At 41.8% G+C, this 24,462-nt stretch overlaps 1 long non-coding RNA gene across 1 annotated transcript in view; it reads right to left on the bottom strand.

Moving 5' to 3' along the window:
* LOC139406605 (uncharacterized) overlaps positions 1 to 21,587 on the bottom strand; it is a 55,672-nt gene extending 34,085 nt beyond the window's left edge. The window contains exon 1 of the long non-coding RNA XR_011634008.1: positions 21,455 to 21,587. This is a non-coding gene — a long non-coding RNA (uncharacterized lncRNA). The remainder of the gene's footprint in view (positions 1 to 21,454) is intronic.
* Between the last annotated feature and the right edge of the window lie 2,875 nt (positions 21,588 to 24,462).

Below are 24,462 nucleotides of genomic sequence, written 5' to 3'. Positions count from 1 at the left end.
ATCCTATTAACTCAGCCAAGATGTGTGATACTTATGTGAATTGTCATGACTTGCACTGTCCAGTCATATTATCTGATAATCTGTATTTTCCCAGGTATGGAAGCCAATGCGATACCTATGCAATTTCAAACAATCTCAACAGAATTATGCAGGCTACTAGCATTTTCATATCCCATTTTACAGCTACGTGACACAGAGTACGTAGACAGTGTAAATCAATAGACAATAGAGTTGAACTGGCTTGAACCTGCCTACCCATAAAAATAGTAAGAGAGATGCCCCACGTGGAAAACAGCCATGTAGCAACAATAGCAAATAGGTGGCGGGTCCCATCAGATAACAGAAGACCTCCACTGTAAAACATACATAATAGATCCAGCTAAGTGGCGATACTCTACCACAGCGCTTACTAGACAGTTACTCTTACCATCAGACATACCAATGGGTTTGTTTACTGGCCAATTTGAATTAAAATGAAGCTTTGCTTCTGCTGACCACACATCATTATCCATGAGACTATAATCCCAGCAGCAAATCCTATGGTTTCCAGAGCCAGGGCCCTTTTGTTTGAGATTGCTGACTGCTTAGCATATAACAAAGAGAAATGAGGCGTTCACCTCATCCTCTGTAATTATGTGTGGCGAGTAATTTAGTGACAAACCAAGACACCCAAGGCAGCATAGAATGATACCTTTTAGATGCTGGCCACATCGTCACACAGAAAGAGATACCAAGCAAAGTACAGTAGAAGAGAGTAGACACTAGACTGGTGGAAGCCACTGTACAATCCCACATCTTTAAACAAGCTATTCATTTTCCCCCACAGATATCACATACATATTTTCAGCAGCAGCAAAAAAAAAAACACATTAATGGGACAGGCGGAAGAAAATCAAGATGTGTAGGAAATTGAATATTTTAATTGAATCATCAACACATTTTTATCTCACTATAGAAGGGAATGGGAAGGTACTTCAGATGAACCAATACAAGGCAGAATTAATGGGCTTATTTTGAATGATTAGTTTGTTCACTATGACAAGTATTGACACATTTTGTTGTGTTACAAAGTGGGATTAAAATGGATTTAATTAAATTTTTTTGTCAACACAAAACACTAATGTCAGCGGAAAACCAATTCCAATAATACTCTCAAAAAATTAGCAACATTAAACAGTAATATACCTGGATTACATATGTTTTCATGCCCCTGAGTGAGTACATGTTGTTAGAAACACCTTTGGCTGCGAATACAGCTGTGAGGCTTCTCGGGTTAGTCGCTAAGAACATTGCACACCTGGATGGTGCAATATTTGCCCATTATGCTTTTCAAACTTCAAGTTCTGTCAAGGTGTTGGGGGTCATGGCTAGACAGCAATTTAAGTCTTGCAATGGAGTTTTAGCTCATGGTGACATCCCTGAGCAGTTCCCTTCCTGTCCGGCAGCTCACTTCAGAAGGACGACTATATCTTTGTTGTGTCTGGGTGGTTTAATTACATTTTATTTGTCAAATGCTTCGTAAACAACAGGGGTAGACTAACAATGAAATGCTTCCCAACAAAGCATAAAGAGAAAAATTATAGAAAAATAATAAGATGAGGAATAAATACACAATGAGTAATGTTAACTTGGCTATATATATAGGTCTCCTGTAGTCCAAGAGCAGCTCCTTTTTCTTGCTGACATTGAGGGAGAGGTTGTTGTCCTAGTACCGCACTGCCAGGTCACTGTTCTCCTCCCTATAGGCTGTCTCATTGTCGCCGGTGATCAGGCCAAACACCATAGTGTGGTGGTTAGCTGAAAATCACAAAGTAGATTTTAGATTCTTTAAAGTAGCCACCCTTTGCCTTGATGACAGCGTTGAACATGCTTGGCATTCTCTCAACCAGTTCCACCTGGAATGCTTTTCCAACCATTTTGAAGGCGTTCCCACATATGCAGAGCACTTGTTGGCTGCTTTTTCTTCACTCTGCAGTCCAACTCATCCCAAACCATCTCAAATGGGTTGAGGTCAGGTGATTGTGGAGGCCAGGTAATCTGATGCAGCATTCCATCACTCTCCTTCTTGGTCAAATAACCGTTACACAGCCTGGAGGTGTGTTGGGTCATTGTCTTGTTGAAAAACAAATGATAGGCCCACTAAGCGCAAACCAGATGGGATATTGTGTTGCTGCAGAATGATGTGTTAGCCATGCTGGTTAAGTGTGCCTTGAATTCTAAATAAATCACAGTTAGTGTCACCAGCAAAGAACCCCCACACCATCACACCTCCTCCTCCATGCTTCACGGTGGGAAACACACATGCGCAGATCATCCGTTCATCTACTTTGCATCTGGAACCAAAATCTCAAATTTGGACGCATCAGACAAAAGGACAGATTTCCCCCGGTCTAATGTCCATTGCTCGTGTTCCTTGGCCCAAGCAAGTCTCTTCTTCTTATTGGTGTCCTTTAGTAGTGGTTTCTTTGGAGCAATTTGACCCATGAAGGCCTGATTCACGCAGTCTCCTCTGAACAGTTGATGTTGAGATGTGTCTGTTACTTGATCTCTTTGAAGCATTTATTTGGACTGTAATTTCTGAGCTTGGTAACTCTGATTAACTTATCCGCAGATGTAACTCTGGGTCTTCCTTTCCTGTGGCGGTCCTCATGGGAGCCAGTTTCATCGTAGCGCTTTATGGTTTTTCTGACTGCACTTGAAGAAACGTTCAAAGTTCTAGAAATGTTCCGCATTGACTGACCTTCATGTCTTAAAGTATTTATCTTTGTTTATTTGAGCTGTTCTTGCCATAACATGGACTTGGTCTTTTACCAAATAGGGCTATCTTCTGTATACCACCCCTACCTTGTCACAACACAACTGATTGGCTCAAATGCATTAAGAAGAAAGCTGGTTAAGAGAATGCCAAGAGTATGCAAAGCTGTCATCAAGACAAATGGTGGATTCTTTGAAGAATCTAAAATACATTTTGATTTGTTTAACACTTCTTTTTGGTTGCTACATGATTCCATATGTGTTATTTCATAGTTTTGATGTCTTCACTATTATTTTACAAAGTAGAAAATAGTAAAAATAAAGATAAACCCTGGAATGAGTAGGTGTGTCCAAACCTTTGACTGGTACTGTACTTTGAACAAGGTTTCATGTTCAATTAATTGTAAATGAGATATGGCAATCTGCACAAAGGCATAAAGGCCATTTTTAAACAAGGGATGAGCTTTTCTTAGCAATCTACTTGAGAACCATTTTGGATTCAAGTAAAACTGTTGAGAGAGGTTTAGTGCTTTTATATTTAGTAATCTCAGCCCACCCAGTTCATATTCATTATATAGATAGGCACACTTTATCTTGTATGGTTTAGCATCCCAGATAAAGCGTAATATTTTTTGCTCATATGATTTGAAAAACAATACATCAGTAGGCAGCACCATAAGTAAATGAGATGTAAGCATTTCACTGTAAGGTCTACCACTGTTGTATTCGAAGCATGTGACAAATACAATTTGATTTCAAGTGAGTAAACTGAGATATGACTAAGGAGTTAATCAGTGTCATTTTTCCATAAATAGACTGGTATTTACCTCTCCATGTTTGCAGGATCTTGTCTGTTTTTACTCCTTTTCAATTGAAATTCATTGTGGAGAGCTCATTTATATCTTTTGTGATATGAATACCATGTATGTCTACTTCACCGTCAGCCCATGTTATAGGTAAACTGCAGGGTTATGTAAAATCTGTGTTTTTTCAAGATCCAATACGTAATATGGGATGCCTATCATGGTTAACTTTTCTAGCCTCTCTGGACTAAAACCTATCTAGATCTTCAATGAGACGCTGCAGGGATCCAGCTTATTAGCAGCAGATTTATTATAAAACATGAGTCATCAGCATACATGGACACCTTTCGTTTTTAAGCCTTCGATTTCAATCCTCTAATGTTATTTGATCTGATTTTTAACAGCTAGCATTTCGATGGCCATAATGAAAAGATATGGTGACAGCGGACACTCTTGTTTAACTCCTCTTGACAGTTCAAAACTTTTGGAGAAGTAGCCACTTTTACTATTTTACACCTGGGGTTGTTGTACATTCATTTTAACCATTGAATAAGAGACTCACCGAAATTGGAATAAAACTAGGCATTTATATTTCAAATCCAGTCTTACTTTATCGACAGCCTTTTCCAAATCCGTTATGAATACCAGGCCTGGCTTCTTAGATGTTTCATGTTGTTCTATTATTTCTAGTAGTTGTTGTGCTCCAACGTATCGTCCATGTAAAAAAAATCTGTCTGATCTGAATGAACAATACCTGGTAAAACATTATTCTGAGTGCTCTGTATTTCACTAGTATTTTTGCATCTGAACATTGAAGTGTAAGATGCCTCCAGTTTTTTTTTATGGACTGGACCTTTTATATTTGTCATCTGGGTATTGTTTTAATAATAGTGAAATCAGACCTTCCTGCTGAGTCCCTGACAGACTACCATTTCTATAGGAGTAGTTAAAAAAAGCTATTAATGGAGCTTTGAGTATATATATATAAAAAAAGGCTTGATATACCTCTACCGATGCACTTATTAAGGAAGCTGGTGACTGTGTTAAACTCCTCGGTGTTATCGGATGAATCCTTGGAACACTTTCCAGTCTGTGCTAGAAAACCAGTCCTGTAGCTTAGCATACACTTCATTGGACCACTTCCGTATTGTCACTAGTACTTCCTGTTTGAGTTTTTGCTTGTAAGCAGGAATCAGGATGATAGCATTATTGTCAGATTTGCCAAATGGAGTGTGAGGGAGAGCTTTGTTTGCATTTATGTGTGTGGAGTAAAGGTGATTGAGTCTTGTTACCTCTCGTTGCACAGGGGACATGCTGGTAAATGCTTTTAGTAAAACATAGTTCCGTTCTTCTGCAATAAAATCACCGGCCACTCGGAGGGCCGCTTCTGGATTTGTATTTTCTTGTTTGCTTATGGCCCTATAAAGCTTGTTGAATGCAGTCTTAGTGCCAGAATCCATTTGTGGTGGTAAACAGACAGCTACACATGTTTTTATCTGAAAACTATTTAGCTAAATAGTATGGTCTACAGCTTATCATGAGGTATTCTAACTCAGGTGAGCAAAACCTTGAGACCTCCTTAACATTAGCGATCGTGCAACAGGTGTTGTTAACAAAGAGACACACACCTCATAGAAAAACCAGCTAGATGTAAATTATATTATCATTGTCTTTTACTCGCCGACGTAATCGCGTCAAGGAGCCTGTTTGTTTGCCTCCATTGTGCCGTCTCTTCCTCTTTTGAGTCCAGGGGATTAGGGCCTGGTCAGGAACGAGTAGTATGTCCACAGCTACCGACTCGTTGAGTGAGAAATCTTCATCCAAACCAAGGTTAGTGATCGCTGTTCTGATGTCCATTATGTAAAACATAATCACAGAAAATAACAGAATTGGTCAGGAACCCGTAAAACGGGCAGCGCCATCTTCATCCACAGCATAATTATAACACATAATCCAAAGCATAGTTATTAACCTGATCATGCTTAAAGAGATATTCAATGTCTGATTTGTTATTGTTACTCATCTACCAATCACAGGCTTTCGAAAAGCTCCCAGGTCTTTGTAGTTGAATCTGTGCTTGAAATTCAATAGACTGAGGGATCTTACAGAAGATTTATGTGTGGGAGGCAGAAGAAGAGGTAGTCATTCAAATATAATGTCACCTAAACAAAGGGGGTGAATACTTATACAATGACTGACTATATTTTAGTTATTTAGTCAGTATTAATTTGTTAACATTTGTAGAATTGTCTTTGCACTTAGAAAATATGGAGTATTTTTTGTAGATCATTGACAATTTCGTTTTACAAATAAATCTATTTCAATCCCACTTTGTAATGCAACAAAATATGAAAAAATCCAAGGGGGGTGAATACTTTGGATGCCCACTGTATAAACCATGTAACACAACATCCGTAGCACATCCATGAAAACACAGCACAGTTTTCCAGTAGGATTTCCACAGGCCAGCAGGACCTAATGTGGCATCCATCTAAGCTGTTGACCGTATCCTCCATCCGTTTGGGAAGAGCTCCAGACAGCCTGGGGAGATGGGGCTGGCGCCCGGCTGCAAGGGAGGATGCCGGGGCGTGGGAAGGCACTAGGCAGCCTAGGTGGCACAGACATGGCTCCCTTCACCCTGGTCGGCAGGCTTAGCTGGCGCCAGGCATGGAGCATTAAGCGCAGGCCGGGATAGGATTGGCCTCTCTGCTGCTTTTAGGCCAGGAGCATGCAGATACAAGTACGCTCCAGACACACAAGGCTGGACAACCATCTGACAGGGCTGAGCTGCCTTTGATAGAGCTTTGTTTTGATGGCCGTCCAGGGCTTTAGTCTAAATGGCTATCTTGAGGTGGAGTTTGTGAAAGCTGGGAGAATCTGGTAAAAATGAAGACCATTCCCTTGCTACTGCACACACACAAACAAAATCATGTTTTTGGGTAAGTGGCTAGACAAAGAGAGAAGCTTGAGTGGCATTGTGTATCCATCTGTGGAAAAATACCAATGCTCACTATTATTTATCTACTGCAAATTCTTTAATTCAATTATGAAATACAAATGTTCAGAGAAATAAAACGCTCAATTTGACAGCCCCTCAAATGTCCTTTCAACTGTCATTTTTTTAAATGTCCACTTCTGCCAAATATATCTACTGACATGAACAATGTTACTTCTTCGGGCACACACTTTTATTTCAGGTTATAAATAATGAAAGACATACAGTTGAAGTCGGAAGTTTATATACACTTAGGTTGGAGTAATTAAAACTCGTTTTTCAACCACTCCACAAATTTCTTGTTAACAAACTATAGTTTTGGCAAGTCGGTTGGGATGTCTACTTTGTGCATGACACGTCATTTTTCCAACAATTGTTCACAGATTATTTCACTTATAATTCCCTGTATCACAATTCCAGTGGGTCAGAAGTTTACATACACTAAGTTGACTGTGCCTTTAAACAGCTTGGAAAACTCCAGAAAATTATGTCATGGCTTTAGAAGCTTCTGATAGGCTAATTGACATCATTTGAGTCAATTGGAGGTGTACCTGTGGATGTATCTCAAGGCCTACCTTCAAACACAGTGCTTCTTTGCTTGACATCATGGGAAAATCAAAAGAAATCAGCCAAGACACCCAGAATTTTTTTTGTAGACCTCCACAAGTCTGGTTCATCCTTGGGAGCAATTTACAAATGCCTGAAGGTACCACGTTTATCTGTACAAACAATAGTACACAAGTATAAACCCCATGGGACCTCGCAGCCATCATACTGCTCAGGAAGGAGACACGTTCTGTCTCCTAGAGATGAACGTACGTACGGTTTGCAACTTCACATGTGGACAAAGTTTGTACTTTTTGGAGAAATGTCCTCTGGTCTGATGAAACAAAAATATAACTGTTTGGCCATAATGACAATTATGTTTGGAGGAAAAAAGGGGAGGCTTGCAAGCCGAAGAACACTATCCCAACCGTGAAGCACGGGGGTGGCAGCATCATGTTGTGGGGAGGCGTTGCTGCAGGAGGGACTGGTGCACTTCACAAAATAGATGGGATCATGAGGGAGGAAAATTATGTGGATATATTGAAGCAACATCTCAAGACATCAGTCAGGAAGTTAAAGTTTGGTCGCAAATGGGTCTTCCAAATGGACAATGACCCCAAGTGTAACGGATGTGAAACTGCTAGCTAGTTAGAGGTGGTGCGCGCTAAATAGCGTTTCAATCGGTGACGTCACTTGCTCTGAGACCTTGAAGTAGTGGTTCCCCTTGCTCTGCAAGCGCTGCGGATTTTGTGGAGCGATGGGTCCCAGAGGGTCCCTGGTTAGCGCCCAGGTATGGGCGAGGGGACGGTCTAAAGTTATACTGTTACATTGGTGCCGTGACCCGGATCACTGGTTGCTGCGGAAAAGGAGGAGGTCAAAAGGGGGGTGAGTGTAACAGATGTGAAACAGCTAGCTTAGTTAGCGGTGGTGCGCACTAAATAGAGTTTCAATCGGTGACGTCACTTGCTCTGAGACCTTGAAGTAGTAGTTCCCCTTGCTCTGCAAGGGCCGTGGCTTTTATGGAGCGATGGGTAACGATGCTTCGTGGGTGACTGTTGTTGATGTGTGCAGAGGGTCCCTGGTTCGCGCCCGGGTATGGGCGAGGGGATGGTCTAAAGTTATACTGTTACACAAGCATACTTCCAAAGTTGTGGCTTAAGGACAACAAAGTTAAGGTATTTGAGTGGCCATCACAACGCCCTGACCTCAATCCTATAGAAAATGTGTGGGCAGAGCTGAAAAAGCGTGTGCGAGCAAGGGGGCCTACAAACCTGACAGTTATACAAGCTCTGTCAGGAGGAATGGGCCAAAATTCACCCAACGTATTGTTGGAAGCTTGTGGAATGCTACCCAAAAATGTTGACCCAAGTTAAACAATTTAAAGGCAATGCTACCAAATACTAATTAAGTGTATGTAAACTTCTGACCCACTGGGAATGTGATGAAAGAAATAAAAGCTTAAATAATTCTCTCTCCTATTATTCTGACATTTCACATTCTTAAAATAAAGTGGTGACCCTAACTGACCTAAGACAGGGAATATTTACTAGGATTAAATGTCAGGAATTGTGAAAAACTGTGTTTAAATGTGTTTGGCTAAGGTCAAATCAAATCAAATCAAATCAAATTTTATTTGTCACATACACATGGTTAGCAGATGTTAATGTGAGTGTAGCGAAATGCTTGTGGGGTGTATGTAAACTTCTGACTTCAACTGTACAGTTTTCACAGTTTTTCTTACAGTTACAGAGGCTATTATAGACACCTCAATAAAGAAGCATAACAAAAGCATCCAGTTGATACTGACTGAACTGGGTGACACACCTGACTTTCTAAAAAGAACACAGTCAAACACACACACACACACACACACACACACACACACACACAAACACACACACACACACACACACACACACACACACACACACACACACACACACACACACACACACACACACACACACACACACACACACACACACACACACACACACACACACACCCCACATGTACTTTCACATTTCTAGGAGAAATACAAATCTTACTAAGTTTGAAATCATATTCAAAGAAAATAGAGACAAACATATGTGAAGTGAGTTGAATGAGTGCCCACCCTGCCTTTCCAGTCCTATATGAGTCCAGTAGTAGCCTACAGCCAGAGCCAGAGAGAGAGAGAGACATCACACCATGGAGCTAATGTGAGAACACCAGAAAGACCTGAGACACAGTAGCCTCTACCATCAGACAAGCCGTGACTTGACACACATTTCCCAGTTCCTTAGCTTTCTTACCCCTTCTTCAAACACTAGTTGTAGAATTTCACAACTAGCTCATAAAGGCCTGTGGCCAACGGGAAGATAAGTCTGGCGTTTGCCTGTCTGTGAAAAGCAAAGAGAGCCCTTGACTTATGGAGGCCTATGACATTCATTCTCACCATTTGGAATGGCAGGAACTCCATGGGAAAGATCCCAATGTGCTGTACTGATACTTTAAATGCCATAAAGAAAGGAAGGGGGGAAACTTGTGGCAAGTGCATGCTACATCTGCCTTCCTGTGTGTGTCTGTCTGCCTGTCTGTGTGCGTGTGTACGTGCTACTGCCAGAGAGCACTTATAGCTGTCAGCACTTTACCTCCCACTGTTAACATCTGCTATGCTTAACGTTGCCATGTAACGCGGTGGTACATCAGATGCAGGCTAATAGAATCAAATGATCCCACGCTGCCAACCCTTATCACGTTACACGCACACATTTCATTATGACGCAACAAGCAGATTTGTTAGATGAATATCAATCAAGAGTAAGCTTGAGGCTGGCGGAAAACATAAACATACTGCTCCTGTATAGCTTGGATCTGTTCTTGTAAGTAATCTACTTAAATCCTTGTTTTTATTACATCACATTAATAATCAATTAGTAACTAATAGCATGTAACAAGAGTTAGCTACACTTTATGGTCAATTCCTGTGTATATCATTTCGGACATCCAATTCTTATTGCTGAAATTGTTCACTATTAAATGTTTTCTGAGTCTTTTTGATAATAACTTTTCACTTCAACATGTGCACGTTACAGATTATAGCTACCACTTCAGATTTTCAGGTGCTGATTTTAAACAATGTCAAAGTATCTGTCTCACTTTTAGCAGTAATGAACTGACTAGTAGACCAAGACACAAGATCCATCTCTGTTATAATGTAAATGAAAAAAGAGGTCTGTTTCTAAGTGAGTGTGTCTGGGAGTGTGAATGGCCCGGACAGAGGAACAATGACAGCTGTCTGTCTGTCTCTGTCAGGACCTGACATACATCCAACATGCAGGGTCGCTGGACTACCCACAATTACCCCCATTGACGTTTGTGCAAAATCAATAAAAATGATCTTGGAGTCCATACGCCATTTGGCAGCTCCATCTTGTGGCGTCTTCTTTAGAATATAGAGGCCATACTGTACAAAGGAGTAGCCAGGCGCATGTAATTTGTCAGGCTAATCTCCAGCACTCTTACATTGATTTTTCCCCCTCTTCTGACTCCTTAGCCTCTAGTCATTATGAACACAAAAACTAACTTAATCATACAGTGTGTTAATGCACGGGTCACAATAACCTCCATTTTTTTGCCCTCTGGTAATTTCAGGATTTCTTTGGATTTTCTACTGAAATCCTTTTTCAGGTCATTGTCCTTTTACTTTGGAAAATGGAAAATGTAGAGTTGGGCAAATGTTGGACTAACCCTTTTCTGAACAGAATATAAATGTATGTACAATCTCTTCTTCTCGCTCCTCGACTCGATTATGTTTAATAAACTGTATGGTTGATATGATCATACTCAAGTATTCTCTTCAAATGTATTTTTTATATGCCATTAGAGGAAATATTGTTATTCTGTTATTTTAATTACTTCATCATTTGTATAATAATCATAGTTGTCGAACACTATGGAATTCTACTAAAATGATTTATATGGCCTTAGTATAGCCAACCTGAGAACGCCTGACATCGAAACACTGTTTCAGCGCTAATACACAAAGCTAATTTCTCCATCTAACAAAGGTACTGTACCAAGTCCTGAATAAGGTATGCCATTCTAAGAAGCTTGCTGGCTACCTCATGCCTAGATGATTAACTATAATATCTATGATGGATTTAACCCTTCTCCTAGCATTAATCCGATTGAGAGAATACTCTAGATGGTGGTGATGATAATGTTGTTGGTTTGTCTTTGGATTACAATCCACTCCAGATCAGAGTCACATGTTAAGTAGGTTCTCTCTATACAGTAGCTGGTATGACACATAACATACTGTTATACGTATGCCATTCATAACAATGGTTCTCACAGAGCATGACAACATTGCACAGCACTAAGCCTATTACTTTATGCACCTTCCCAGTTGTCTCCTCAAAATGCCACATACCTATAGGGGTTGCTGTCACTATCAGGAACCTTATAAATAATCCAAGCATATCCTGCGCTATCACAAGCAGCACACTTTGAATCTGTATTTTTGTGTTGTTTGCCAAAAGTATCGTTTACACCAAAGCTCTTGAAAAAAAAAAAACTCTTGTGGCATGTGTGTAACCCACTCTCTTAAAGGCTTTAATCCTCATGTGCTTATCTGCTCCAGTCAAATGTATTTCTTATCGAAGAGAGTGAGGGGAGCCTTCTGACAATACTGCTGTTATCAAATTTCTTCAGCCGAGTCCCTGTGTCATTCAGCAGTCAGATGGTCTCCAGTTTGATTGATGGATGGGCTTCCCAACAAATAAAATGGGGATCAACAGCTTTGCGCCGCTCTCCCCATCGGAGACCGGAGTGAAACATTCCTCCTTAACAAAGGCGGGATTACGGATGCATTAGCTCTCCATCGACCACGGCCTCCTGCTCCTGTCAATACTTTGCACATAATAACCTGAAGCAATGATAAGGAAACAAAAGGCAGGCGAGATAGGAGCCGGATGGGAAAATAAATCAATGAGAGTGAGGGAAAGTTTTTTCAAAGACACACTGTCAGGCCTGGGGAATAATTTTTCGGACGTTACGGTGGGATAATGCCCCCTGACATGAGGACAATGAGCCCTCCAGGCCCATCAGGGGACTGCCGGTTTGTCGCCGGCTGGCCTCGATAGCACCAGGAAGATAAGAGGGACAGGGAACGGTCAGGGAGATTCCTCTCAGCCCCACTCACAGGGACACAACACACAGGACTGTGCTGGACCCTCAGCCCTGTGGCATCCTCAATGCTCCTTCTGTTAGTCTCTATCAATATGCAACATGTCTTTTAATTCATCACTGGCGCACTAAGAGAGCAGAGTACACATAGCTCCGCAGAGGCTCCTCCTGAGTGTCTATCTGAACATATCAAGGTTACATTCACATTTCCTATAGCCACTCCTGATCAGGTTCACGTCTCCTCTGATAGGCTCAAGGTCATTAATATGATTTACGACTCTATACGGCACATTTCTGGAATAGTATAAAGCTTTTCCATTCACCAACCCTGAGCAGCTACTGTAAGTGTATAAGGACCATCTCCATAAAACTGTATTCAGTGACAAAGAAACATGATGGAGGATTTATTGGTTCACATATTTGGGTTATAGTACTAATGACTGGACGAGAAGAAGTCAGGGTAATTGTTTCCCCCTCACTAATGAATTTCCTTCCTGTTTCACTAACCCATCATATGTCTGGGGTTTGGAGGTGCAAGTAATAAAGTAAGAAAGAAAGAAAGAAAGAAAGAGAACTCAGGCTGTGGAAAATGTATGAGAAATTAGGAAAGATGGCTATGCATGTTCTGTCTGCAGAGGGCTGTCACACAAAGACACAATAAACCCTCGGAACAAACAGGCACTTAAAAACATAGCCCAGAAACAGTGAGCAAATTCAATTATAGAAGTAATTAGAAGATATAGGGCAAGGCTGCCTTTTGGGACTTTGCCAGAAAACATGAATTAATAGGAGTGAATAGGAGGAGGCTGTGCTAGTAATTAAGAGGCAATCACCTATGTCAATGAATACCTTAAAGAAAACACAGGATGGAAACTATGAATTCAGTGATCAAAAATATTTTAAAGATGACTGATACAGCAAATTCATTTTAAAAGACTAATTTCTGGAAAGATAGCAAGACAATTGCACATAATGTGCTCCTTCTGGCATTTATATTGCTAATTAAATTTTGATAATTTGCAGAGGAATTTTTGAATTATCTGTTAAACAGCAAAGGCAGCATTTGGCAAATGTTGTCTGTACTGTTTAGCAGTACTTACAATACCAGCACTGGCAGAGATCATATACAAGCCCGTCTTCAAACTGAGCAAACTGAGAAAAAAACGTGAATTTTCACTTCAACTTCTCTTATCATTCATGGGTGCCTCCTCCTAATGAGACAATAGCAGCAATTAAATGACCAGATAAGAATAAAACAAAACAAAAATTACTTTGCTGATTTACCTCGCATGGGGGAAGCTATAATTTCTACCTGATACATTTTGTATAAGCACATACTGCTTTTGTAAACTCATTTACAAAATCCCCAAGATTAAAAAAAACGTGAGTTCCTTAAAGAGGTAACAGATAGAAGAAATGAAATAGTTGCAGATTAAAAGAGTGTTGGAGTTGCTAAGCAACAAGCCACATTACACTGTGTACCCTATGCAGAGTATATTGTCAACATAATGGTATTCCTCTCGTCCAATGGTTCTCAATTATTGATCATCCAGTTCTAAATAATGATATGTGAGACTGTGTACACTGCTGGAACACCACTGGTAAGACTTGGTTCACACAGAGAGTTGGATAATTGCTATAGACTGAGAAGCTCAACTTTGAGCTCTATTCATTCGTTAGCACATGATACTGGAGCACATAAACAGAGCGATAACACCTAGCAATGAAGCACCGAAGTGCTCCTCATACCCTGAGTAGAAATCATTTAAGATCAAACTGTAGTCTTATAATTTTCATCATATCTATATTTTGAAGGAAGTTAAATGGGGGATCAAGCAAGAGGCTCCAATGAGATGGATTTTAAGTTCAAGATCTTTAAAGAGGATTAGCCTTTCTTTTGTAAAATAGGACATTTCCATACACAAAATGTACAGATTCATACACGTTAGCATTTAGAGCCACTTTATGACTGATGAGAGAGAAATTCCACTTAATATTATCAACAGTGATGATCTTGGGTTATAAAAGCCCAATAGCCTGAAGGGGATGGATAACGCCAACATGCTTTCAAATTGAAATGGGGAACTAGTCCTTTATTTACAGCAAAAGTACAGCCGAGTGTGAAAAGTGGATGGACATAGACTGGAGTTCAGAGTTCATCATCATCGCCTAGAGCTGCCTGCTGAAAGACCAATTATCACTTAAATGGAGTTTAAGCCAAAGATGGACTATCATGATCAACATTTTATATTCCTATCGCTCTGAACCAAAGACCCAAAACAAACTTAACTGGAAATGTGATTAGTGTTTAAAGTATCCAAATCATTAATGATCAAACAAGGCACTTCGTTTTAGCACGGTCATGTGAGGCAGAGATTATACATGTGATCTGGGGGCTTAAACAATTTAGTCAATTATGAACGTTATCTAAAATGCTTTAATTTCCTATTCAGCCCTTCCATAGGAGTGTCATTTTGTCAATGACGCGTGATTAAACCCAGATTGCAACAACATGCAATCGGTCACATCTGGTGGCAGGGAGACCTGAGATCTTAACGAAGGAACAAGGGAGAATTCAAACTTTCCCTCTTCAGCCTTGGCATCCGATTAACACCAGGCTTTGGTGGGATGCCAGCGATGGAGCCATCTGTGTCCCTTAACCCTCAAGATGGCAGATGTAGAAGCAGATTGATTTTTGATTCAGCTGCATACACAATGAACATCAAGTGTGAGCTGTGACTTGCTACCGTTTCCTGTCATTTTCTGCCAACTTAAATGAAGCTATCGATGCGCAATAAATCACATCTGTACCCAAATTAAATCACTTTCACTCTATACAGGAGGGAGAATTTACCTACAATAGAGACTAGGGTAATTACTTATCCGGATAGCTAATGTTACAAAAACGTTTTCTGTATAATTTTTATCCAAACTAGCCATCAAGCGATATTACTTCGTATTGATCTCATGCTATGGTTTTATGTGATATCAGGTGGAACCACATCAGAGGTAAAGGTGTATGGATGTAGTTCCTCTCCAGGTCCTCTAGCTTGGCCAGCAGGTCCCTGGCCTGTCCTGCAAGATGACATCATAGCTAAAGGACTGTTTAAGCGGAGATGCATGCTGTTGGGACTCCGTGATGCACCACAGATCTCCACCAGGGCACTCCCCATCCCAATCCTTTCCACTGATTACTGGTCTTCTCCACGGTCAGGTGGCCAGTCTCAGAGTAAATTGCAGTCTCCCCTTTGCCTTTTCTTTTGTAATACTGAGCTCCATATCTTAGCCCCTGCCTGCGCCTCACCGACTTCCATTCTATATCCAAATGAACGTGTTTTTGTGGTGGTAATGGCTCTCATTTTCTCAGCGCCCCGCGGTGGCTTCACTTTTCATCAGTCTGTGAGTGGTGGAGATTCCTCTGGCCCCAGAGAGAGGGCTGGTGGTGGGATAGTGTGTTCTGCGGGCTAATAAGGCTCTTCTCAACTCTGTAACCCATCTTCTCCACCTCACATATCAGCATACAGCCAATGACACCTAACACCCCCAAGGTTTCTATCAGAGATAGTGACAGACACAGCAGAGGTCTTCGTCACCTTTCCAATCCAAAACAGACGCAGCTGCAGTTCCACTAACATGGTTCAGTGACTGGCTTAATATCATCCAAATTAGCAGTTATGACGTAGTATAACAGAATGACATAATAACATATTTCATTGCATGGGGTGAAGTCCATGCTAGGTAAAGCTCCGCCTTATCTCAGTTCACTGGTTACGATGGCAACACCCACCCGTAGCACGCTCTCCAGCAGGTGTATCTCACTGATCATCCCTAAAGCCAACACCTCATTTGGCCGCCTTTCGTTCCAGTTCTCTGCTGCCTGTGACTGGAACGAATTGCAAAAATCGCTGAAGTTGGAGACTTTTATCTCCCTCACCAACTTCAAACATCTGCTATCTGAGCAGCTAACCGATCGCTGCAGCTGTACATAGTCTATTGGTAAATAGCCCACCCATTTTCACCTACCTCATCCCCATACTGTTTTTATTTATTTTTCTGCTCTTTTGCACACCAATATCTCTACCTGTACATAACCATCTGATCATTTATCACTCCAGTGTTAATCTGCATAATTGTAATTATTTGCCTACCTTCTCATGCCTTTTGCACACAATGTATATATAGACTCCCCTTTTTTCTACTGTGTTATTGACTTGTTAATTGTTTACTCCATGTGTAACTCTGTGTTGTCTGTTCACACTGCTATGCCTTATCTTGGCCAGGTCGCAGTTGCAAATGAGAACTTGTTCTCAACTAGCCTACCTGGTTAAATAAAGGTAAAATAAAATTTAAAAAAAATAAAATAAAAAACTGCAAAAATGCTGAATATCTTATTCACTAATGTCTCTCCCACCATGGGAAAGATCTGACCCATCTGAAATGTACCCAAATTCCATCAGAAGTTGAACATTAAAAACCCATACATCTTTATTTTGAGACAGTCCAGCCCTTTGTGATGTGAGCAGCACAGTCACCCTTTTCCCATGTGGGAGAGGAGAAGTGTCCTGCCTGCTGTTGACCTCCAGTCTCTGGGAACACCCTGCAAGCTGGGTCTGCCTGCCTGTCATCCATCCCCTGGGGACAAGCCAGCACTTCCAGGCTGCCTCTGGACACTCCAGGAATCTCTGTCATCCAACATACAGCCTAGCACACCCACAGACATGCACAGACACACAAAGACAGACATAGACTCTCTCTCACACACAAACACACACATTCATGTGCGCGGGCAAAGCACACTAACACACACCTCACTGTGTGTTTGACTTTCTGCATATTGAAAGATTCACACTGACAATAAAATCCCACATTTCAATCGTCAGTGTTATCTCAGTAGCGTTAGCGGCAGACCAAATCTGCTATTCAAAAAGTATTATTGTTCATCTAACTGGCCATTTGATTTCCCTCTAATCCTATTTCCCTTATATCCCTTCTTTGAACAGGGAACATTTTCAAGTACTGACCAACATGCAAGCAGAATTCCTATGACACCCACTGAGCTGCTGGGCCTGGCTGGGCCTGGCTGGCTGGGCCTGCAGGTCTGCCACATACAGATCATGCCTAAACACTCTATTCTCCTCTACCGGGAAAAACAATCCCCTCTCATTTCAGCACTGACATCCCCAGCATGAACTGGAAACTGGAAAGCAGTCCAAACTGAGGAAAAGTTAGATAGGGCTTATCTGATTTGAATTAACTCTGACTAGATTTACTACAGTCACCTGTATTTGTTTTCAAACTAAACATTGAAAAAAACAAAGAAAACTTTTTTAAAATTTCAATTGCACAAATTATTTTGATTTTGATTTTGTTTACGCAGCTAGCTACTTTCCATCCTGAAAATCCGGTTCTGTTCTGAAACAGGCGTAGATCAGACATCACACGAGCATGGCGCTTCATGTGGAGAGGCTACTGTGGTTCTCTTTGTGGACTGAGGCGGGAAAGAGGCTTAGTTCCTCCTATGCTAATGTAGAGTAAATTCCTTGTTGAGATGTGGCGCCTGCGGAAGCTGCCGATGGCCGGTGTGAGCTAGGGTCAGGGCCGCTGCAGGAGATTAGGTTCTCTCTCCGCCTGTCCAGAGAGGGAGAGGAGCGCGGCGCAATGAGGGGGATTTGTGCTCTCAACCCTGAGGATAGATGTTCACATCACAAAAAGCCCCACCGCAAATTGCACGTATTGAATAGCTAATTTGGCAGTCTCAGTTCAGAGGGGCTTGAGAGGAGAGAAGAGTGTGAGGAGGATGAACACAAAGCTGCAGAAAACAAAAGGAAGCAGCTCCTGCGAGGTTAGGCCTGGATGAGGAGAGCTGCGCCCGGCACGGCAAGAGGAGGGGAAGGAGAGGGTGGGCTGGGGGGCTTCCTGGATGAGGGGCATGCCGGCAGCACACAGAGCATTAGTGAGCCTGCTCAGCCTGCACTCATTGTTTTCTGACTGGCTGCTACCTTCATTAGCACTGGAGTAGCTAGTCAGCTGTAGAGCAGAGCACAACTAACGAGGACAAACAGTCAGTCATTAGTGTGTCACTCTCACTACATCATCATCAAGTAACTCACACCACTCAACTTTTTGGTTTGATATTAGAGTTTGCTTGCAACTAAGGTAAACAAATACCTGAGAATATTTTCAGATTTCTTAACAAAACCCAATGGTGATTAAAACTATACATTGTCTAATTTCTATACCAGCTGGGGAAGAGTTGCTTGCTACTTCGGCATAAATGACTACAAATAATGCCTAATGAAGTATTTTTCATTTCACAAGACCTTAGAAGGCTAGGCATGTACACAAGTTGTTTTGAAATCTCATTGCAAATAAACTCAATTATGTGATCAAAGTGAATTTGTAACATGTTAAAGCTGATCAAAAGCACTACTGACATTTTGAATCAGAAAACAGCAGAATAGAAAGAGTCCTAAGCTCCAAAACCTAAGAAAATAATACTCTTAAATTACCACAACAAGCCTCCTGAGTGGCGCAGTGGTCTAAGGCACTGCATTGCAGTAGCTAGCTGTGCCACTAGAAGTTCTGGGTTCGAGTCCATGCTCTGTCGCAGCCAGCCAGGACTGGACGGCCCACAATTGGCCCAGCATCGTCCGGGTTAGTGGAGGGTTTGGCTGGCAGGGATGTCCCTGTCCCATTGCACACTAACGTCTCCAATGGCAGGCCAGGTGCAGTGCACGCTGACACAGTCACCAGGTGTACGGTGTTTCCTCTGACACTTTGGTGTGGCTGGCTTAAGTGGGCAGTGTGGCTTGGTTGGGTTATGTTTCGGAGGATGCACGCCTCTCCCGAGTCCGTACGGGAATTGCAGCGATGAGACAAGACTGTAACTACCAACTGGATACCATGAAAAAGGGGTATAAAAATCTATAAAAAAGTTTTTACAAAACAATTACTTCAACAAAAGCAAAATAGTAAATACAGAATACAGAATAATATTATTTGAAGCTAAGTATATTTGTATAATATGCCACAGAGTTCATCTACAGTGTATTATGCTTATCAATTCAGTGAATCTGTTTAAAAATATACATTATATTGTGTTTCTTCTTTGATTGGAAATCCTTTAAAGGATAGTTCGGGATTTTGGCAAAAAAAAAAAAAAAATCTGTGTCAACTATGAAGGAAGTTAGAGGTAGTTTCGCGAGCCATTGCTGACTAGCACTAGCAGAATGACAAAGTCTAAAGGAAAAGCTAGCATTCTAGCTGTTCCCATAGACTTCCAGTCATTATGCTAACACTAGTTAGCATTTGCGCTACTGCCAGTTAGCAAATTCCTTCCAACTGCACACAGAGACTTAAAAATGGTAGATGCTTTTTAGAGTTGAAAAGTTTGAGTGAATGGAGCTGTTGCCAGCAGCTATATATTCTCATAACTACTCATCTCCCTCCACTTCACTCACTACACCCACCAGCCCCCAACACCAACTTAATGTCCATGCTAAAACACCAGACATGGAAACAGATGTGCTTTTTGGACCAAAACATACTTGGAACATAAAGGAGAGCCCATCCACTGTCCGCCAGGCTTTCCATCACTGGACCACATTAACATCTATTTCTTTTTAACAATGTCACTTTCTTGCACTCCCGACAACTTGGCCTTTTGTTAGGGCGTACTCTTACTGAGTGCACGTAATGGCTGAAATGGATGATGAAGAGACCGAGGGAGGAAAATATACACACATTCACAAAGGAGTCCTAAGAAAGGAGCCCTGTAATGTGGTACTCTGCTGCTCAGACCTGTAGGGGTAGGAGGCAGCATCTTTACGGTGTATCCAAGCAGCACTAAAATCCACTGTCCGTGCCCAATCAGGACCATTTTTTCTAGCCGCAAGGGCTCCTGCATCCCTGCCTTTACATTACACAGAAAACCCTTTGTACTAATTGATGGATTGTACCAGATTTTCTAGTTCAGTTCCACCCTATAATTGTCTGACAACGATGGGCAAGGATGGGGAAAACTTCAGGCCCCAGTGCTGTGCGGGGTAGTGGATAGAAAATGACTCAAGTAAGTGTGTGTCGGTGTGTGCGTGTGGTATGTGTTTGTGTTGAGAGGGGGGTGGGGGTTAAGCCAACCAAAACGGTCTCAGTCCCCCCTTCAACTCCTTGTTTCCGTGGAAGCCAACCTCAAGCAGTCCGAAGCCACTGAAGCGCACTCTCCAGTGAGCACGGCCGAGAGGAGAGCCAAGCATCCCTTCTATCCTTCTATCCCACCACCCTACATCAAACACACATCCTCCTTGCATCTCTCCTCCACCCACTCACACACCACCATTTAGAAAGACCTGCTTACAAAGTAATACTCCCAATCCTCTCACAAAATTAACTTGGCTGCGATTAGAAAAACACTAATAACTGACAATATGTACATCAGTTACACAAAAACAATACACAAAACCAGTAATAACTGCATGATATAATACAAAAAAAAAAGTATATTAATTTGAGAAATAATACTACAGGCATTCCGAGGTACCGCAATTCTAAGTCTCTATTTTACTTCAACAAATGATTTTAAGCTGCTCGTAAAATTAGACATTCCCTCATGTCATCTAAGTGAGAAGTGGCCCACCCCCATTCAGACAGGCTGGCTATGGCCTGTCACTGCACACTAGCGGCTGAAGAAAGGAGAAATAAATAAACTTTTGACTGAAATGAATGTGCACATTTGAGCGAGAGACATAACTCTTTTACATTTGGGCTGATGCAGGTGCCAAATGGAAAAAGGTACCATCATAGACCAGCCCTGTCGCCCTCACCCCCTCCAGGTGTTATTCTAGTCTACAAACAGCAGTGAAGTAAGAGAGAGATCACATAACAAAGACACCTTGCCTGCCACGAGCTGCTCTTGCCCCACTCTGCCCAGACCTGCACCACCTCAGGAGGTATGGTTATTGTTAATCTGCATTCCAAATCAAAACAGCCAGCATGCTCGTCTTTAGTCGTTCCACACACTCAATGACTACATTTGCACCTGAGAACAAATTTCCTCACAAGGCCAAATAACCAGAAAGAAAGAGGGAGGGAAAGGCAGAGACAGGGGGAAGGAGAGAAGGAAACACAGCATACTGTAGCTTGACAAGAGGAGAAACAGCCGTGTAGTAGCAGTCAGCAGACAGCTTACCTTTCCCACTCACTGCTCTAAGGGCCTAGACCTGCACATCCATGGTTCTCTCCCCATGAGCCCATATCGAGTGAAGCAGGGCCGCCTCATGACTCCCACAGCCCGGCAGCCCGGCGCTTTAGCAACTAGAAGAGCACAAGACTAAAATGTCTTCCCCTCTGCCTCAGCCTGCCTTAGTGCAAGGGGAGCTAGGAATGCACTGGCTATAGACTTTTGTCCAAGCTGTAGGTCTTTTTTAGTGAGGCAAGATTAGTTCATACAAAACTCAACAATACAGCACTGAAACTCATTGTTGATATTCAACATTTTTCACATAGCGGAACAGAATAGACAATACGGTAGCTAGGAAACCATGGGCTGGATTACAAGCTGATGATATCTCATCCTTTCGCAGACCTGTAATCCTTTTCATTGAGCGGTGGACGGAGCAGACGTAAACCAAAATCAATATTGGTGGAACTGGCCTGAGGGTGAGGGGGGTGTCAGGATGTTTTCACATTGCCACACGCTTCACAATAATTTTGGGGGGGGTGGTTTCAGACCAGACAGGCTTTATATTACAGATATGCTCCACTTGGAGATAGCCCTGAAGAGACACTTCCACATAAGCCAGTCTCAGCTCTCTTTCAAAATGATGACTATCATTAAATGCTGTACTGTTATTAAAATGTGTGCTTGTTACAGTTCAACATAACAAATCAGTGTGTAAAATTGTGCCCTTCACGAAAACATCTTTACAACACAAACAATGTGTTTTTATGTGAAATACAGAAAAATACAGAAACACTGCCATGCGTTTTAATTGTAATATCATTTGAGCAAATATAATAAACTAAATGTGCACATGCATTTAAGCAATAAACCAAATAAGCCCTTAAATGTTTGCACATTTAACATCAACATTACAATTGTAAAACAGGTATGAATTATTCCAAGTTAAAACCACTGCAGCAGGTGAAGAGTAAAAGGCTGATAAGAGATCTTACCATGGCTGCTGTACCTGTGTGACTGATCCACTCCCTGCTCTGCTCCAGCTGCCACGTTTTCCCAAGGCTCCTGAATACTCTAGGTAGCCAGAGAGAGAGGATTGTTCAACCCCTTCCTTTTCATCACCTCTGCAATTGACCAATTGACAACTGATTGATGGTTATCTTTTCACACCGAGAAAGGGAGAAATTACCATCTCTAAAGCTACGTACAGTAAAAAGCCCCAAGAGTAAATTACATGTTGCTAAAATTCCTCCTTGACTCAGTCCGCACGATGGCAGGCAAACAAAAAAGTTTCCTTTTTGTCACTTCTGGGCACTCTAGATTTGGCCTTCCCTGCCAACTGCACAGAGAACATGACAGCTTCTTTAAATGGGGCAGCACAAAGGGCCTTGAATGAGGGATGGTACCAGGCCGGACGGCCATTCTCCAGAATGGCCCATTCTTTGCATTGAAAACAGAGGGCTTGTGAAAAAATAGATAAGCCATATCTGAATAAGAGCTGGGACACTGCGAGTGACCTTGGGGAGGGGGAGATTCTATGTAGCTAAGCTTTTCAGACAAGCACAATGCATTCTCTGCATTCAAATAAACAGGCCAAATAGAAGCAGCACAGTTGCTTATCAAACCTCTGCTTGCTTGAGTCACTTTTTCATGCATGCAGTGGTCACTGTGTTACATCAAGATCAGTCAGTGAAATACATCATTAGCCCTCCTGAAAGCATTACATCTACAGTACATACTCACACAGAACTACTACAACTAACTATGACTACCCAATGCAATGACAGTGACATTTGTAACATGATGCTTAAGCAAATATTTTTGCCCCCCACAAAAATAATTTAGCTCAGTCTACATAGCACATCCCCCCCATCTCTGCACATCCTGTATGGACTTCGACTAAGAAAGGGGGGGATGGAGGAGGAGTAGGAGGATGTCTGGCGGCCAGTGATGGAGGCAGCCCCAGCCCAGAACACTCAGCTGCCAACAGGGGCCAGGGCTGGCCTCTCCTCTTTGTATGGAAGCACAATCCTCAAACACCCCGTTTCCTTTTCACAGCCTCTCAATCAGAGCAGATGGGACCCAACCAAGAAGATATCAACTTTGAAGGAGGAGAGTCCTCTATTCAAGGATCCCAGTTAGAGAGAGAAGCTTCTCTGTCAAATAGCCCAGTGTTTAAGCATGTTGCTGAGACACCAAACTCAACGCTATCTCTGAAAATGTACCTACGAAACAGAAAGAAGCAAACTTCGTCCTAATTCTTTTAATTTGTTTGATTTGAATTCCTAGATACATGATGTGTCGGCCATGTTTTATTAATGAACCACTGTAGGGAACTCTTCAAATTTATATAAACAAATTGATAACAGGAGAAGGGATGCAAATGGCGTAGATATTGGCTCCATGCTGTTTCCCTCCACTTGGGTACCAATCTGTTGGGTTTAATTGTTCATTCATGGTATGAATACTTAAATACGTGGCTCAGCATCAGGTCAGGATAATAACTACATCCTTAGCAACTGAACCCAAATTGCTACTCATTTCATGTTACCATGGAAATATTCCACAATGTCTATGATTACACTTCTGTCTTACATATTGAGGCATACTGTAGTCCGCAATGAACACATCTCCACACACACTACCATTCTCTCTCCTTTCTCCTTCCCTCTCACACTCTCACCCCCTCTCATACATACAGTCTTGTTTCCTTTAGTAATGTCTTGATATAATTGGTGACATTTTATCCTAATAAAATCACCTAAAAAATTTAAATCAGGGATGTGTGCCAAAAATAAAGAAAGCTAGTGGAATCAAACCAAATCGAATGATACAATTTTCAATTCTAACAGTCTTAATTCCATTTTGGCCGTCTTTTCCAGCATGTTGTGACCCTCAGGTCAGAGCCACTGATTGAGAAGAGGACTGAACAAATCAGTGATGAACAGTTGGGACACAAGGAATATCTCAGCCTTTACACTCTATCTATCACACATCAGGCCTTGCGTAAACACAAC

The sequence above is a fragment of the Oncorhynchus clarkii genome, chromosome 4, assembly GCF_045791955.1.
Source record: "Oncorhynchus clarkii lewisi isolate Uvic-CL-2024 chromosome 4, UVic_Ocla_1.0, whole genome shotgun sequence".
In the NCBI taxonomy this organism is placed as follows: Eukaryota; Metazoa; Chordata; class Actinopteri; order Salmoniformes; family Salmonidae; genus Oncorhynchus; species Oncorhynchus clarkii.
This window is presented reverse-complemented; position numbering and strand designations above follow the sequence as displayed.